This window comes from Drosophila subpulchrella, unplaced genomic scaffold (assembly GCF_014743375.2).
Source record: "Drosophila subpulchrella strain 33 F10 #4 breed RU33 unplaced genomic scaffold, RU_Dsub_v1.1 Primary Assembly Seq422, whole genome shotgun sequence".
NCBI lineage: Eukaryota > Metazoa > Arthropoda > Insecta > Diptera > Drosophilidae > Drosophila > Drosophila subpulchrella.
Genome location: NW_023665638.1, coordinates 955,525 through 963,448, shown reverse-complemented (window position 1 = coordinate 963,448; position 7,924 = coordinate 955,525).

Here is a 7,924-nt window from a genome sequence, read left to right as displayed (position 1 = left end):
CTCTGACCTGACGAATATTCTTTGGTGCTGGCCAATTGCGAATAAATTCGATCTTTTGTGGGTCAGTAGCGATGCCTTCGTTTCTAATAATATAACCCAAGTAGTTAACTTGTCGAACATTAAACTTGCTCTTTGTTTATATTAAGGGTCAGATTTGCTAGCTTGAATTGATTTGCGACTCGCACTAATACTTCCACGTGATTTTCGAAACTATCTGAAACGACGCAGAGATCGTCTAGATATCCGAAGACTCAATACCGTAGATCATCAGGGATTATAGCATCCATTAATCTACTCATGGTTTGCGGCGCATTACATAACCTAAAGGGCATTACTACAATTTGATATAATGGCCTTCCCGGTACATTAAAAGCCGTCAATGCTTTTGCACTTTCCGTTAATCCGATTTGCCAGTAAGCATCTTTCAGATTAATTTTGGAAATCACTTCTGCTTTAGGAAGTCGAGAAAGAATGCCTTCGATGCTTGCCAACGGGTATGCATCCTTGTGCGTTACGTTGTTTAATTTACGGGCATCGAGACACAGTCGAACTTTGTTTGGCTTAAGAACAAGTCTCATGGGGGAGCTCCATGCATTTGTCGATGGCTCGATCACAACTAAAGAAAGCATCCTATCAACCTCCTTATAAAGAATTTTCTCTACTGCCGGTGTAAGAGGTACATTTGTTAAAGGATAGTCTGTACTTTCGGACTCGTTTGGTGAACTTTCAAGCGTACTAATGGATGGAATAATGTTTGGTGCTAGGTTAAACGTCTTCCAAAAATCAATCGATAGGATCAATCTTTGCGAAATGGCTGGGATAATGTATAGCTTTATTGGTCGCGTCTCAGATTTATATATAATATCAACGAATATCCATCCTACTACTTCATGCGATTTACCATCAGCTGTATTTACACGACTGGAAATTCTTTTAAAGTGTTTCCACTGTGAAAAGTTTTCTTTAGCTAGGTTAGACCCGATATAGCTTATACTAGCCCCGGTATCTAATAAGCCTTGTACTTGATATCCAAGAAACTGTACATCTGCGTAGATTCGAATGTCCGAGTGATTTGCTACTACTGAATCTACAAATAATTTCCGAGTCTCTTTTATGTTCTTGAAAAATTTTCTTATCCTTATAGTGCTTCTTTTACTACGTACATTAAATCTAACTGATTCCACAGGGTGGACCACGGAAGATTTGCGTTTTAAAATCGCTATAAAAAACAACGAGTTTATATATTTCAAAATTTTTTTTTTATTGGATAGCCTCAACCGTGCGGTTTATGTATGAAACACCACTTCGTTCATATGGCTGCCTCGGCTGGCTTTATAGTAGCCCATTCGGTCGACCCAATTTTTAAACGAAAAATCGTATTTTGTGATGAGGCCCATTTCCACCTCGGTGGTTATGTTAATAAGCAAAACTGTCGCATTTGGGGTTCAGAAAATCCGCACGTCGTCTTGGAGAAGCCCCGAATGGAAGAGGAAGACATAGACGACATATGGTTCCAGCAGGACGGGGCTACGTGCCACACAGCCATCGCCACAATCGATATTTTGCGCGGTACGTTCGAAAATCGCATAATCAGCCGAAACGGCGATGTCAACTGGCCGTCTCGCAGCTGCGATTTGACCCCGTTGGACTATTTTTTGTGGGGTGCCAACCACCCAGAGACGATTGACGACCTAAAGCCAGAGATTGAAGTCGCCATCAGGGCCATTGAGGGCCATACCATCGAAAATGTGTTTAAAATTTGGGTCGACCGAATGGGCTACTGTAAAGCCAGCCGAGGCAGCCATATGAACGAAGTGGTGTTTCATACATAAACCATATTGTTAAGGCTATCAAATAAAAAAAAAATTTTTTTAATATAAGCTAGTTGCTTTTTTTTTATAGCGATTATAAAACGCAAATCTTTCGTGGGCCACCCTATATATCCTGAAATATGCTATTTCTTACTTTATTATATCTTTGTAGACGTAAATGGTATGGTACAAAATTATGTTCTATTTTTTTTTAAACATCGTTGTTTCTTCTTTAACGATTTTTGATGACTCGCCTGTGGTAAGCACATCAGTTGGCTGGTTTTCTAACGACTTATTGTCTGCGGTTGTATTCTGGTATTGTTGGTATCTTCCGGTTTTCCGAGTTATTTGGAAAACATCGACTACAGTTGGGCCTATAAACATTTGGTTCACCGCAACCGTAGCAGAAGACGGTTCTTGGCTGAACACAATTTTTCCAAAAGTGTCCTTCGCCATTACAGTTATTGCATTTCATTAATTTAAATGCTGCCATAGATTCAGAATCACTTTCTTCTACGAATTCCTCTTCCTCTACTGACGCGATATTTCCCTTCATTTTGTTTTGGTATCTCGACATCGCTGGAGATACTTCTTCTGCAAGAAATCTTTCTCGTTTCGCACAAAGCGAACGCAAATGAGCTGTGGAATGAACGCTGACATACAACAAGTCTTTTTTAACTTCTCGCAGAACATTGCATTTTAGTATTTCAAGCAAATCATCATTTGAAATAGGAACTGGAAGTCTATCTACCTTCATCATAATTGACTCGTAGAAAGCTTCAAACGATTCCCTCGGTTTTTGTCGTCTACTCCGAATTTCTTCCTTAAGATCCGTCTGTAAACGTTGATCTTTATATTCCCGTTTCAATTCCATACAAAAAGACTCCCACGTGATTCTACCTGCCCTTTTATGAAATCGCCAATACCAATCTAACGCGTTTCCTTTAAGGAGAACTGGTAAATTCTTACACACGAGACCTAAATCTTCTTGTAGACTTTCCTTCGCTAATGACCGGATTCGATAAATAAATTCATCTACACATAATCCTTGATTCGATCCGTCAAATTTAATATTCCAGTTTTGTATAATAGTCGTCACCTTCTCAGTACTAATCGACGAAATATTACATGTACCTCTACGAGAACTAACATATGAACTTCTAGAGCTAAAAGACCTCCTACTTTCCGGCCGATCAGCAGCTGTGTTTGCTGGTGGTACGTTACTGTTGTGGCTGAAATGTACGTCATCTAACATTTGAGACACCGATTCGCTAATCATATGATTTATGCGTTCATAGTCTATTCCTGCTGGTATCGAAGATCTAGCTGGACGTCATCTTCTCGGTCGTCTATTTGTTCTAGCGTTAGATGGACCTGCTGGTTCTAATTGATTTGTAGCGTTAGTACCTATTTATGGGTGCTGTTGCATAATTCTCCTAGTTAGGGGTCTTTTTACGGATATACCTTCCGGATTTTCAGCTGCCAGTAATTCTCTTTCTAACGTTTGACCTCGATTCGCAAAATGTAACTCCTGTGGCTGACATGGAATATGACATGTTGGACATTCCTGTTTATCTGTTAACCATGTGGTTAAACAACTTTGGTGGAAAGCATGCTTGCATCTTGTTGTAATACAAGGAGTTTCCGAATTCATCACCGTGTTACATAAACTACACTGGTTGTCGTTGTCACGGGCGTTACCGTCCGCATCTTTCTGTGGAGAATGTCTCTCAGGCATCTTACTGTATTCTAATAAAGTTCTTCACCAATTAATTTTTTTGTTCAGCGGTAAGCTCTGAGTTTTGATACGGTATTAATAAAGACTAACTTTTAAAAAAAATTGCGTTTTTGATTCTTGTATAACTTTTTCCTAAGGTTTTTCTGATATGATAGAATTTTAGCTAGGGCAATTTTTTGGTCGACACTATACCTACGAAATTTAATTCCACCAACTATCATCCTCTCTTCTACTAAACTTTATTGAAACTTTAGTTCATGATCGAGTTTGGCTACGCTTGTTGATTCGTACAAAGGATTACGGAAACAAGCAGAAATGTGAAGTAACAACGATCACTTCAGTCATGTATTCCAAATAAAGTCTTGTAGTTATTGCCTACCTCATTTACGAGTCCAAACCGAAAGAAAATTCGATGTATTTAGTTGTATTTACTCTATTGTTTTGTAAAAAGGTATAATTTCTGCTATTCTTATTGTACATGCAGGTGTTATCGCATGCTGATGCATCTTTATGTTTTAAGTAAGCTGATTACACTAGTAAACTGCTGTTTGCGGTCGATATTTCGGTCGTGAGCCAAAATAAATCGAATGTCGTATCAAACAACCTTTTAACTAACGAACTCGTTGCTGTATACACAAAAGCTATCCACTGTTCTTCAAGGGTTTCTACAAAAAAAATCTGATCACTAACAACTCTAATACGTTTATCAGCATCAGGCCTTGGGGTGCCATTCGGACGGATGTGTACCTGAAATTACGCTTTTAAACGCGTATAAAAAACTTTTGGGTTTTTGCTGCAGAAAAATCTAGAATGTCTGTTCTGTTCACTGATCGTTGGAAAGTGAAAAGTATTCTCGCAGTCGCGTGGTGTTAGCTTTTTAGCAAGTTGGCAAGTCTGGTACGCAGGTCGAAGAGTTGCGTTCCGATATTGGAAGTCTGTTCCAATATTGCTAACTGTCGCATGCTGATTGCTGACGAACTTATACATAATTTTCGCCCATTACAAGAAATGTTCAAGTTACAAGTTGTCCGTTGATCGTAGCTGTTCCGTCATTGAGAATAATAACGCCGTCATCGATGATTGTTAGCGGTTCGAGGTGGCTCGTGCGAGTCGAACAGTGTGCGTTGCCCCCTGCGTGGAGTTGTTGTGAGCATGTTGTGTAGGGCAATTCTCTGCAGAATGTTGTTGCAACAGCAGCGCTGCAGTTTCGAATCGGCATAATTTTGTAACCGCAGTCTGCTATAATATCGCCTTCGGAAAAATTGAGAATAGTTCCGTTGTGTTCAACGGGCTGCAAGATTATTTTTTTACATGCTATGTATGGCTTAGGATACTTATACCCGTTACTCGTAGAGTAAAAGGGTATACTAGTTTCGTCGGAATATATGTAACAGGCAGAAGAAAGCGTTTCCGACCCCATAAAGTATATATATTCTTGATCAGGATCACTAGCCGAGTCGATCTAGCCATGTCCGTCTGTCCGTCTGACCGTCTGTCCGTCTGTCTGTCCGTCCGGATGAACGCTGATATCTCGGAAACTATAAGAGCTAGGCTATTGAGATTTGGCGTGCAGATTCCTGAGCTTCTTACGCAGCGCAAGTTTGTTTCAGCAGAGTGCCACGCCCACTCTAACGCCCACAAACCCCCCAAAACTGTGGCTCCTGAAGTTTTGATGCTAGAATAAAAATTGTAACTGAAATTTATTGTTCTCATTAATACCTATCGATTGACTCAAAAAAAAGTTTGCCACGCCACTTCAACGCCCACAAACTTCAAAAAATCGTAAGTATGAACGCGGATATCTTGGAAAATATCAAAGATAGAGAAATGGGACTTCAGATTTAGATTCCGTAGACTTGAGCGCAGCGCCAATTTGTTACGCGAATATGCCACGCCCACTCTAACGCCCACAAACCGCCCAAGCCTATGGCGCCCACCATTTCCATGCTAGATAAAAAATAATATGAAATATATTGGTCTCGTGAATACCTATCGATTGATCAAAAAAACGTATGCCACGCCCACTCTAACGCCCACAACGCTTAAATCTGTCTACCGCCGGTAGGTGGCGCATTTCAATCTCGCTTTGCTGCTTGCATATCTCCATTTCCCTTTGGTCCCTTAGCTGATAGTCAAGGTACTCGACTAATGCGTTCTTCCTTGTTTTTTTTTAATTTCCAGTTTATAATAAATTTATAATACATTATAGTTAATTAAATCGAAAAAAACAAATGTCAAAATACTTACGCCACATTAAATTTAATTCGAAATTCCTAAAAATACTAAAAATTATATTCCCAATTCCCAAAATTAATAAAAAACAAGAAAGGAAGTTAGCTTCGGCAAGCCGAAGCTTATATACCCTTGCAGCTATAATTATTAAATTTAAAAACACAAAAAATGATATTCCCAATAGTATAAGATAATATGTCAAAAAACACCGAAGCTATAATTTGTTTCATATTATTTTCCTACCAATTTTCCGATCGTTCCTATGGCAGCTATATGATATAGTCGTCCGATTTTGATAAAATTAAATTCGAAATTCAGAACTAATTAAGAAATGTTATTTCCAAGCGTAGGAGGTTATATGTTACAAAACACCGAAGCTATAATTTGTTTCATATTATTTTCCTACCAATTTTCCGATCGTTCCTATGGCAGCTATACGACATAGTCGTCCGATTTTGATAAAATTAAATTCGAAATTCAGAACTAATTAAAAAATGTTATTTCCAAGCGTTGGAGGTTATATGTTGAAAAACACCGAAGCTATAATTTTTTTCATATTATTTTTCCACAAATTTTCCGATTGTTCCTATGGCAGCTATATGATATAGTCGTCCAATTTCGATAAAATTTAATTAAAAATTCAAAATTATTTAAAAATTGTTATTTCCAAGCTTAGGAGTTTATATGCTAAAAAACACCAAAGATATAATTTTTTTTCATTTTTTTGTCCGATTATTCCTATGGGAGCTATAAGATATAGTTGTCCGATCCGGCTGGTTCCGACTTATATACTACCTGCAACAGATATAAGACTTTTGGGAAAGTTTCAGTCCGATAGCTTTAAAACTGAGAGACTAGTTTGCGTAGAAACGGACGGACAGACGGACAGACGGACATGGCTAGATCGACTCGTCTAGTCATGCTGATCAAGAATATATATACTTTATGGGGTCGGAAACGTCTCCTTCACTGCGTTGCAAACTTCTGACTGAAATCAATATACCCTCTGCAAGGGTATAACAAGGAAGAACGCTATAGTCGAGTACCTCGACTATCAGATATCCGTTACTCAGCCAAAGGGACCAAAGGAAAATGGAGATATGCAAGCAGCAAAGTGAGATTTAAATGCGCCACCTACCGGCGGTAGACAGATTTAAGCGTTTTGGGCGTTAGAGTGGGCGTGGCAAAGTTTTTTTTTGGATCAATCGATGGGTATTGACGAGACCAACACATTTCAGTTAACGTTTTTTATCTAGCATGAAAATTGTGGGCTTGTGGGCGTTAGAGTGGGCGTTTCATATTCGCGTAACAAACTTGCGCTGCGCTCAAGCCGACGGAATCTAAATCTGAAGTCCCATTTCGCTATCTTTTATATTTTCCTAGATATCCGCGTTCATATTTACGATATTTTGAAGTTTGTGGGCGGTTTGTGGGCGTTAAAGTGGGTCAATCGACAGGTATTGATGAGAAGAATACATTTCAGTTAAAACTTGTATTCTAGCATCAAAACTGTGGGAGCCACAGTTTTGGGCGGTTTGTGGGCGGTAGAGTGGGCGTGGCACTCTGATGAAACAAACTTGCGCTGCGTAAGAAGATTAGGAATCTCCACGCCAAATCTCAACAGCCTAGCTCTTATAGTTAGAGATCTCAGCGTTCATCCGGACGGACAGACAGACGGACATGGCTAGATCGACTCGGCTAGTGATCGAAGCTATCATTTGTTTCATATTATTTTCCCACCAATATTCCGTTCATATGGCAGCTTTATGATATAGTCGTCCGATTTTGATACAATTTAATACGAAATTCAAAACTAATTAAAAAATGTTATTTCCAAGCTTAGAAGGTTTTATGTTAAAAAACACCAAAGATATAATTATTTTTACATTTTTTTTCGATTATTCCTATGGGAGCTATATGATATAGTTGTCCGATCCGGCTGGTTCCGACTTATCAGCCCGATAGCTTTAAAACTGAGAGACTACTATGCGTAGAAACGGACGGACAGACGGACAGACGGACATGGCTAGATTGACTTGTCTAGTGATGCTGATCAAGAATATCTATACTTTATGGGGTTGGAAACGTCTCCTTTACTGCGTTGCAAACTTCTGACTGAAATCAATATACCCTCTGCAAGGGT